At 40.7% G+C, this 10,685-nt stretch overlaps 1 protein-coding gene across 3 annotated transcripts in view; it reads right to left on the reverse strand.

Moving 5' to 3' along the window:
• The window catches only part of MAPK9 (mitogen-activated protein kinase 9), a 69,318-nt gene extending 58,633 nt beyond the window's left edge, over nt 1-10,685 (reverse strand). For all 3 annotated transcript variants that reach the window (XM_012558696.2, XM_023741454.1, XM_004387162.2), the window contains exon 1: nt 10,611-10,685. The gene's annotated coding sequence lies outside the window, so the exon portion shown is untranslated. The remainder of the gene's footprint in view (nt 1-10,610) is intronic.

Consider the following 10,685-nt stretch of genomic DNA (forward strand, 5'->3'; position numbering starts at 1 on the left):
ATCCACTTGACGGCGATAGGTTTGGTTTTAGTATTCTTCCAAACATCAGCAATTCAAGTAATTAAGTATGATATTAAATTTGCTGATTAATTTTTCCAAATAAAAAAATAGTTCGAACTACAGATTTACACAGTTCAAAATTTTGCAGTGGGAAAGAACAATGGAGAGCGTACACAGACCAATTCTTGTGGCAACATCAGTTACCATTTACTGAGTTCTTCCAACAAGCATTTCTTGAGGGCCTACTGTGAGTCAAGCACTAGGCTAGGGGCTGCAGCTACAAATCAACCCAGAGAGTTCCTTCCCTCAAAACGCCAACAGGGAGCAACATAATACCATTACCATGCCACAAGGGAAGTCCCCTCAGGGTATGCACATTTGACAGGAGCACAAAAGAGACTAATCCTGAGTGGAAAAGGGTGAGTAAAGGAGTGGTGTGGGTGTGTGTGTGAAGAGAGGGGTATAAAGGAAGGCTTCCTGGAGTAGGCCAGGCCTGAGCTCAAGTTTATTAACAGTATTGGCCAAGGTGTGAGGAGACAGATACTTTCATATGTGCTGGTGAGAAATGTAAATTGGTAAAACATATTTTTGAAAGGAAAATAATATCCAATCCAAATTTTAAATGCACATGAATCCTAACAGGGCAACTACATATCTAGAAATGTATCTGACACATATATGAGCACACATACTCAAAGATGCTTTTGCAAGGATGTTTGTAACATTTCTTGAAACAGGCAAAAAACAAGAAATAACCTAAAATGTACACTGTGGATGAGCGAATAAATTTGGGGAAAAAAACGACACTATAGCCATTAAAAAGAATGCAGGGACTATATATGTTGATATGGAAGGATGTCCAAACATGTATAAAGGAAATAAAGCAAGCTGAAGAAGGGTGCAGACAGTAAATGCCACTTTATGTAAAAATACACCCCCCCACCCTCACTGTGCTAGTAAGTGCAGAGAAACAGTGGGAAATAAAGACTTAGACTTTTTCCATTATAACTTTGTTCTACTGTTTGTTTTTTTAAAGCCATGTATATAGTTCACATTAAAAAAAAAAACTAGTCAAGCAAAAAATTTTAAATGAAAAACTGTAAAATGGTCATTCTCAGACCTGTATGGAGGATGGGTTTGAGGCAGACAAGACTGGAGGCAAAAGACTAGGCCAGGCTCTGGGGTGCACATTCATAAGGGATCCACTGACAACTTGTGAGGTGAGTACTACTATATCCACTCTGCAAATGAGGAAACTGAGACACATAGACAGTAGAGAGATGCCCAAATGCCCAGCTAGGAAGTGGCAAGGCCCGGATTTGAATGTAGGTCTGTCTGACTATAACATTCATGTTCTTCCAAATACACCACTCTAATATCTCTAATTTTATTTAGAAAGTAAAGTGATGGGTCCAAGAGCTGGTCAGGACCAGGCTAGAAAAAACACAGGCCTTCCCATTTCTTCTTGTTGGCTTCACCCAGCCAAGGATGCATTTTCCTTCTGACGATGATGATTTAGTCATCTAGAGACTCAATTAAACCTTTTATCACACAATGCTTCAGAATACCTAGGACATGTGATATTTAAATTAACTAATAGCTGTGAGCAAAAGCAGATCCTCACAATAACCCTCTGTGCTTCAATATTTGCTGCTGAAATTTTTTATCAAACAGTTCTCATTTCCTACTTTAGTCCTTATTAAAAAGAGCATAGCACAACAACTAAATCTCTTTGATAATCAAAAACCTTACGGCATCTCAGGGTCATCTTCTGAATGTCAGTTCTGAAGCTACAGTACATATTATGGATACAGAATAACAACTGGTATTTGGCTATCATGTTACCCACTGTTGGACTGTAAGGACCCAGCAAGGATTTGTCCCCACCAGACTCCCTTTCTTCTACTTGTCTCTCCTCTCTACCTCCCAATCCCAGTGCTTTGGATATAAGGCATTCTCAATGCTCTCTGGACCCAGCAACAGCTAAAATGCTCCCCCAGCCTCCATTCCTTCTACTTCCAAACCACTGTGTACATATCCGTTTAAAAAGAGAGATCTGTTGAATGTTTTGATCAAAGATTCTACAGCAAAATCCTGATCAAAAGGGGGGAAATGCAGAACATACTTGTAAATTCTCATGCAATCCAAACTTCCTGGAGCCAGTGAGGCTGGATGAACCCCCAAAACTATTGCTCTGAGTTAATCTTTAAACCTTAAACCAAAAATATCCCTGAAGTCTTCTAAAAACCAAACAATAGTTTAGCTTAATTAGTAAATAATGTCTGCCTTGAGCACTGTGCTCTTTCAAAGAGCTACCTATATGGGATCAAACTGACAACAGCAACTCAAAAGTTAGACAGGAAACTTAGGGGGCAGTGAGTTAACGGTAGAGGAATAACTTGGAAAAAGAGAGTGAGAATGGTTGCACAACTTGAATGTAATCAGTGTTACTGAATAGTACATGTAGAAATTGTTGGATTGGTGTATGTTTTGCTGCGTATATTTTCAACAACAACAAAAATAAATAATTTAAAAAAAGAGAAATCTGTCCACACAAAAATCTGTACATGAATGTTCATAGCAGAATTATTTGTAATAGCCAAAAACTGGAAACAACCTAAATGTCCTCCAACAGGTGAATGATTAAACTGTGGTGTATTCATACCATGGACTACTACTTAACAATAAAAAGGAATGAACTATTGACACACACAACTTGGATGGACCTCAAGGGCATTAGCTGAGTGAAAAAGCCAATCCCAAAGGTCACAGTAACACTTATGCAACATTCTTGAAATGACAAAATTATAGAGATGCAGAACAAATTAGTGGCTGCCAAGTGCTAGAGATGGGGAGGAAGGGTGCTATATGAATATAAAGGGGTAGCATGAGGAAGATGTCTGGGGTGATGAAATAGTTTTGTATCTTGACTGTAGTTATATGAATTACCACATGTAATAAAATGGCATAGAACTATACACTCATTGTACCAATGCCAATTTCCTGGTTTTGATACTGTATTACAGTTACGTAAAAATACAATCACTGGGGGAAACGGGAAGGAGCCCTGGTGGCACAGTGGTTAAAGCGATCAACTGCTAACCTAAAGGTCAGCAGTTCAAAACCACCAGCGGCTCCACAGGAGAAAGATATAGCAGTCTGCTTCCATAGAGGTTATAGCCTTGGGGTCACTATGAGTCAGAATTGACTGGACAGCAGTGGGTTGGTTTGGGGGAGGGGGTACTGGGTAAAGGGTGCACAGGACCTCTCTGTACTATTTTTGCAACTTCTTGTGAATCTATAATTATTTCAAATTAAAAAGTTAAAAGAAAAAGAGATCTGTTGGAAATACACAGCAATCATACCACTTTCCTATTTAAATTTCTTCAGTAGTGACCAACTGCTTTGAGAATAAAATTCAAATCCTTAACACAGCATCAGAGACCCCAGGCACCCTGGCCACTCTCAGACAGTATCAACTGGTTCCATCTGCCTGAAGTGACTTCCTTCATTCTCCTTCAAACCACATTCAAGTACCTGCTCCTCTGGGAAGTTTTCCTCTACCGTCTTTCCCATCAACCTGCGCTGGGCACCCCTCTTTCTTTGCTACCAGGACCTACTTTCATTTTATACTGCATTGCAAGTCTATTTCCACTGGCACTCTGTGAGCTCCTTTCAGGTAGAAAATGTGTCTGATTCCTTTCTCAATTCCCTAGTAATCAGACAGTGGGTATCTAGTGAATGTTAAAGGAAATACTGAGTGAGAGAATAAATGTGGGAGGGCAGCTTGGTGCAGTGGTTAGGGTCAGGACTCTGCAGCCAGACTTACAGTAGGTCTGCCACTCAGCTGGGTAAAACTGGGTAAGTGAATTACACTCATCTGTAAAACAAGGTCGAGCACATACTCAACCTCAGGACAGTTAGTACTTGGCCCAGCAACGGGTACACATACGCAATGGTGGCTGACATGAGGACAGATACTATCACACCCATTGTACTTAAACTGCTCCCCAAACAATTATATATATTCTGAAGATGTGAACTAAAATCCAGTAAGTGCAAAAGCTGACAAAACTACTAATATTGTGTGAGCACCTCTGTGAAAGACACATGAGATAGGAGGCGATTCTTGACAGAATTTACTTTTTTTCATTCTAGGATGCAGGCAGTTGATGTTTCAGGAAACCTGAAGAAAACTCTAAGGCATTTTTGAAGACATCTGCTTCATAACATATTATAGCAAATTGTTTCTGAGTACAGGCAAGAGCTGGTTAAGTTGATTTTGATCACAGTCACTGGCCAGTCTCAGCTGCTTGAGCTGGGTCGATCTGTTACCTGGGCTGCACCCTCATAACTAGATATGCAAAAAACAAACTAGGAACAGCATCCCTTTAGATAAACAATATTTAAACCAAATGACAAATTAAATTAAATCATTTACAGTTCTGTAGAAATATATGTTTTTCTTAGGAGAAGAAGTTATTTTAAAGGCAATTATTCCTTCTCAAAATCAGCATCATGGTGGACGAGGGATTTAAAAATATATGCTTTTAAAGTTTGTGAGCGGTCATCCAAGATACAACAATTGGTCTCTACTCACCTGGAGCAAGAGAGGAAGAAGGAAACTCAAGAATCAGAGAAGTAACTAAATTGCAGGACTAACAGCTTCCATGAACCACTGATTCCTCTAACATGAGACCAGAAGAACTGGATGGTGCCCAGCTACCATTATCAAATGTTTCAATCAGGGACACAATAGATGGATCCTGACAGAAAGGGAAAAAATGTGGAAGAGAAGACCTCAAATTCCCAAAGAATCCAGAATTACTGGACCCACTGAAGCCGGAGAAACCCGAGGCTATTGTCCTGGGATACTCTTCAAATCTTGAAACCCGACTATCCCCTGTAGTCATCTTTAAATAAACAAACAAAATGTTTAGCCCAAAAAGTAAAGAATGTCATCCTTAAATACTGTGCTTAGAAAAAAAATATCTATATGAGATCAAAGGGACAACAGTAACTCTAAAGCACAGATGAGAAGTTTAGGGGGCAGTCTAAATTAATGGGGTGAAACAATTAAAGCAGAAATAAGGAGAAAGTTGACACAATGTGAAAAATGTAACCAATGTCATTGAAAATAATGTATAGAAATTATTGAATGGGAGCATGTTTTGATGCATAGATTTTCACCAAAAAAAAAAAAAAGTCAGATGATTCCATATTTTTCCCAATTTTTCTGGACATTTCTGTTGTAGGGTAAAGGACCTAGCTTTGCTCAAAGTCAGGTGGCCTTTGTCTTTGGCCTATGTGAAATCACCTTTGGAGTAACTGGGGTGCCTTGGTCTGGCAAGTAATGGCTGGCCAGGCCAGAAAAGACTTACCTAGGAGGCCGATATCAACTAGCCTCAGGAGGCATGATTTGGCCTACTATGCAGGGCTGGTCATTAAATGCTTGAAACTCTAATGCTCAGAGAGCTTCCTGGTCCACAAAACGAAGGTGAGGTGCCCTCTCTGAGAAACGGCAGCTTTGCATCCAGAACCTTCCTCACCCGTGTGTTTCTTCCTTATGATGACCCTGAGTTTTTCCATTTTACTATAATAAAACCAGTAGTTGTAAACATTTTTTAAAAAATTTGCTTTTAAGCGAATCCCCAAGTTTTCTCTACCCTGACCTATGGAAATACAAACTTTTGGCATACCACTAAAAGATGGGTTTTATACTGTTCATGCTCCTAATAGCCAAATAATTCAGTTACAGAAATACTTCAATTTACAAATCCATAACAGACAAGAACCTCTTTAACATAAAAGGAGTTTGACATTAATGACTCACTTTTAAGGGGGGAAAAAAAAGATCTCATATGTAATCCATACATCCTTAGAACCTATTTTTACTACTTCCAAAATGTCTTAGAGTAGGTAGTCTTTGCTTAAGAAAAACACTAAGGCAAAATCAGCTGGCAAAAAAAAGGGGGAGGGGGATATTTTAAAGTATAAAAACACTACTTAAATAAAATCAAATTGTTAAATTTCATCTTCAGATGTTTAGTAAACTTCTTAGTTATCAGGAATTTCTATGTTAAAATGGTGGCTACTCTTGCTCATTGTTTTATATCTATTAATTCATACCCCAACTCTTTCCAGATAAGGTTTATCAATTAAAATTTTTTTAACTGGCAATTCAAAGTCCAGTATAAAATTTAAAAAGATGCACTGTTCTTTTTTAAAAAAATGAGTTCTTGTTGGGCAAAAGATGTACTAACTTGCCCTCCAAATAATATACCCTCTTGAAGAATCAATGGATCTAAACATTGAGCATCAACAGCTGCTACTACCACAGCGTGAGACAACCAGACATACATGCCTCTAGACGGAAGAGCATACTAGCATACTCGCCAAAAGACTGCACCCTGAATCTGACCAAGCCTCATCTAGATCCAACTACACACTTTCAGGAAATACAGAGAAACATATTAAATTATACTGCAGAGATGCCATCAGTAAAATGCCAACTAGGGTAATGCTGTAAGACAAACAACCCAATTTCTTCAACAAATAAGCTACAAGGCATAGAACTGTCATGTCACTCAGCAATTTCACTCCTACATATACACCCAAAAGACGTGAAAGCAGGGACTCAGATACCTGTACACATGTTCATTACAGCACTATTCACAACAGCCAAAAGGTAGAAACAACTCAAGTGTCCATCCACAGACGAATGGATAAATAAAATGTGGTATATCCATATAATGGAATATTATTGTCATAAAGAGAAATGAACTTCTGATACATGCTACAACAAGGATAAACTATGAAAACACTATGCTGAGTGAAGTAAGTCAGATGACAAAAGGCCAAATGTAACATGATCCTACTTATGTGAAATATCTAGAACAGGCAAGGAGACCAAACTTTATTAGTGGTTACCAGGGACAGGTAGTAAGGAAAATGTGGAGTTACTGCTTAAGGGATACTGAGTTTCTGTTATGGGTGATTAAAAAAAAATTGAAAATAGTGGAGATGACTGCACAAGATGGTGAATGTAATTAATGTCACTAAATTGGACACATAAAAATAGTTGAAATGACCAAGTGTTTTGTTATATATATTTCACCACAATAAAAATTAAAACAAACGATACAAAAAAGAAATCGAGAGGGAATCCACAGATTAAAGGAAACTTAAAAGACGTATCAACCAATCACAATATATGGCTTAGCTGAAGCCTGATTCAAGTAAACTTTTTTTAAAAAAAAAAAAAAAGCTATAAAATTTATGGGGCAATTGGAAATTTGAATACACATTGGTTATTTGATGATATTTTAAAGAATTCTTGCTTTTTCAAGTTAAAAAGCATCCTTATCTTTTAAAGACATACTTAAAAATTCATGAATGAAATATCATGGTATTTAGGATCTGCTTGAAGATAATACTGGTGGGAGGAAGGGTGTAAAGTGAATAAGGTTAGAAATGAAACAAGACTGGCCAGGAGTTATTAATTGTCGAAGCTGGATACTATTCTGTTTATTTTTGTATATGTGTGAAAGTTGCCATAATAAACAGTCAAAACAAAAGACCCTGATACTGAAACTAGTTTACATAATCACAAAATGATAAGTATTGATTTACTAATTCTGAAGGAAAATTATGTTAAAATGGTGTCTTCTTAGCCAGGTATAAGTACAACTACATATTTAGACCAAAATAGCTGCTCTACTGCCAAATCAATAGAGTTAAAAGAAAAAAAAAAGGGCCTTCTGTTTGACGATCTGCATCATTGAAAACAGTTGGTTTGGGAATCTATTTACTCACCATTCATTGCATCAGAACTTTTCTTTACCCAGAAAATTAAGATGACCTTATTTTAAAGAAAAAATATGAAATTTAACTGTACCCTCTAACATTTATTTAGGGATCCAAATAAACACATTTTAATCTGTCAACAAATTATTTGAAGTCACGGCATCTTGAAAATCAAATTCTCAGGCATATCAAAGCTCTCCAGAGAAGATTATGCCAAAACAGAAGTATTTTTAACTCTCTGGGATCCTTTTGAAGGAAAAAAACAAAAAAGTTAAATTGAGGAAAACGTCATCTAGACTGGATTTTGTTCTTGCAGAACAACTAATAAAAAGCCCAAAGAGAGTGCTCAGAGCTGAGGGGCCCAGGAAAGAACATTGGATCTGGGGGAGACCTGGGTTCAAATTTCACTTACCAGCTGCTTGTCTGAAGCAGACTTCTCAAACTCTCTGTTTCCTCCTCTGTAAAAATGGGTTTCATAGCTGCTACTCAAGGGGCGTCTAACAGTTAAGTGGGAGTACCTGGCTGGTACCTGGCCTTAGGCTACCTTTCCAGCTCATCATAGCAACTTCCTCCTACACAGCCTGTCCTGGAGGGTGAAAATCCTGCAACCAAGCTGTATGAGGCTAATTATATTTTGCTTGGCTCATAGCAGTTTTTTGTTTGCTTGCTTGTTTTGCTTGTGTGTGTGTAATTAATTAACCACTGTCAGCATTTACAAAAAGGAGCCCTGGTGGCGCAGTGGTTAAAGCGATCAACTGCTAACCAAAAAGGTCAGCAGTTCAAAACCACCAGCAGCTCTGCGGAAGAAATCCACAGGGATTTACAGCCTTGGAAATCCTACCGGGTCGCTCGCTATGAGTCGGAATCAACTCGATGGCAATGAGTTTGGGTTTGGACCAATATTTACAAAACCAGGAGAGTAAACACAAAAAATCTGGCTTCTTTTAAAAAATCACTAGGTGGGGTTCTGGCAGCCCAGGGTTCTCACAACACCATGCTCTCTTACATCTGGCCTTGGGGTGGACTTCCAACTCCATACTAGGCTAAAGTCCACCTCCTAACCTCTTCATTCTTCTGTGCCTCTCCTTGCTTGGCAAACTTCTCAGCATCCTTCAAGGCCCAACCCTGACACCATCTGTCACCTCCTCTACTATAGCAGTCATCACGCTGTCCTGGAGAGAACTGTCTGCATGTCTGCTTTCCCTGCTGGGCTCTCTGAGGGAAGGGACCCTGCTGCCATCTCATTTGTGTCCCCAAGGGCCTAGCACAAAACCTGACCTAGATAATGTAGAACTCCATAAACGTCTATTGAATGTGTGGAAGGAAGACAGAGCTAAAATATCACAAAAATGTAAGCTTTTATACTGACAGCTTGTTCTGACAGTTACCAAATAAAGAGGTCAAGGACATTAAAATGTTTCACAAAATGAGAACAAGCACCCATCTGCTTACACGTTTCACAAGATGCCGTGACTTCAAATAATTTGTTGACAGATTAAAATGTGTTTATTTGGATCCCTAAATAAATGTTAGAGGGTACAGTTAAATTTCATATTTTTTCTTTAAAATAAGGTCATCTTAATTTTCTGGGTAAAGAAAAGTTCTGAAACTTGTGAAGTCACTAAAGGAACAGATAAACCGAGGCAACAGGCAGGCAGAGTCATTCCTTAGAGCATTTATTTGTTCAACTGATACTACCAAGTACCTACTGTGTATTTTCTAAACGATTGGCATAAAGCAGTGAGCAAATCAGACAACTACCTGTTTTCCTAGAGCTTACATTCTAGTGAGAGAAACAGGAAATTAACAGGCAAACAAACAGAATAGTTTCAAGCCAGAATATGCCACTAAGAACAAAATTAAACAAAGTAAGGAGATAGAATGACTAAGGAAAGAAAGAGGGTGGTCAAGGAAGGCCTCGCAGAAAACATCTGACCAGAGATGACCAGAGAAATGAACACCAAGGAGTCAACTGTGTAAAGATCCAGAAGACAACTCCAAGCACAAGAAACAGCAATTGCAAAGGTCTTCAGGTACATGAGGCTTGGCATGTTCAAGGTAGGTGAGGTGAGTGGCATAGGAGCACAGTGCTATGGGTGGGATGGATGGGAGGGGAGGTGGGCAGGGACGCTCAGGCACTGCCGGGGCACTGACTGTGCAATGACAACGCATTGGAGGAGTGCAGGGGCCGGGGGTTGGAGGGATGGGGTGGCTTCTGCCACACTCACACCTGCAAGAGGCAGTATCCTGCCAGATTCCCACAAATGTGTACTACGCTCCTGCTATCGCCCAGGGGCTTTCACACACGGTCAAAACAACCTGACAACCACCCTGTCCAAAACAGTTGACATTTCCTTTTTCCCGAAGGGAAAACTGAGGAATGGCGAGAGTCAGTGCCTTGGCCAAAGTCGCGGGGACCAGACCCTTACCTCCTGAGCATCCCAGCACGGGTGTGCAGCTGCGTGCCCCACAGTCAGGAGGGGTGGCACCCGCAGACACTTTCCTCGCCCCGCACAGTTCCTCATCCCCCCGGCAGCTCTGTCGGGGTCGCGCCAGGGAAACGGCCCACACCTGGGACAGCTAACAGCCGAGTGGGAGGGGGCGACTGCGGCAGCCTCGAGGGCAGGGGCGGCGGCCCGGGCTGCGAGCTCCCCGCAGGCCCTGGCCCACCCCTCGGCCCGAGCCGACAGCCCCGCGCCCAAACCGCAGACATCGGCCGCGCGCCCTCCCGCCGCCCCTTGCCGGAGGGGCCCGGACCAAGCGGCCCCGCCGGGCCTAGCTTGCTCGCCACCCGCCGGACTCACCTCGCCTCCCCGCCGCCGCGCCAAGAGGAGAGGGCAGGCGGACGGACTGGCAGCGCGGCGCACTGGCAGCTCCCG

This window comes from Trichechus manatus, unplaced genomic scaffold (assembly GCF_000243295.1).
Source record: "Trichechus manatus latirostris isolate Lorelei unplaced genomic scaffold, TriManLat1.0 scaffold00181, whole genome shotgun sequence".
NCBI lineage: Eukaryota > Metazoa > Chordata > Mammalia > Sirenia > Trichechidae > Trichechus > Trichechus manatus.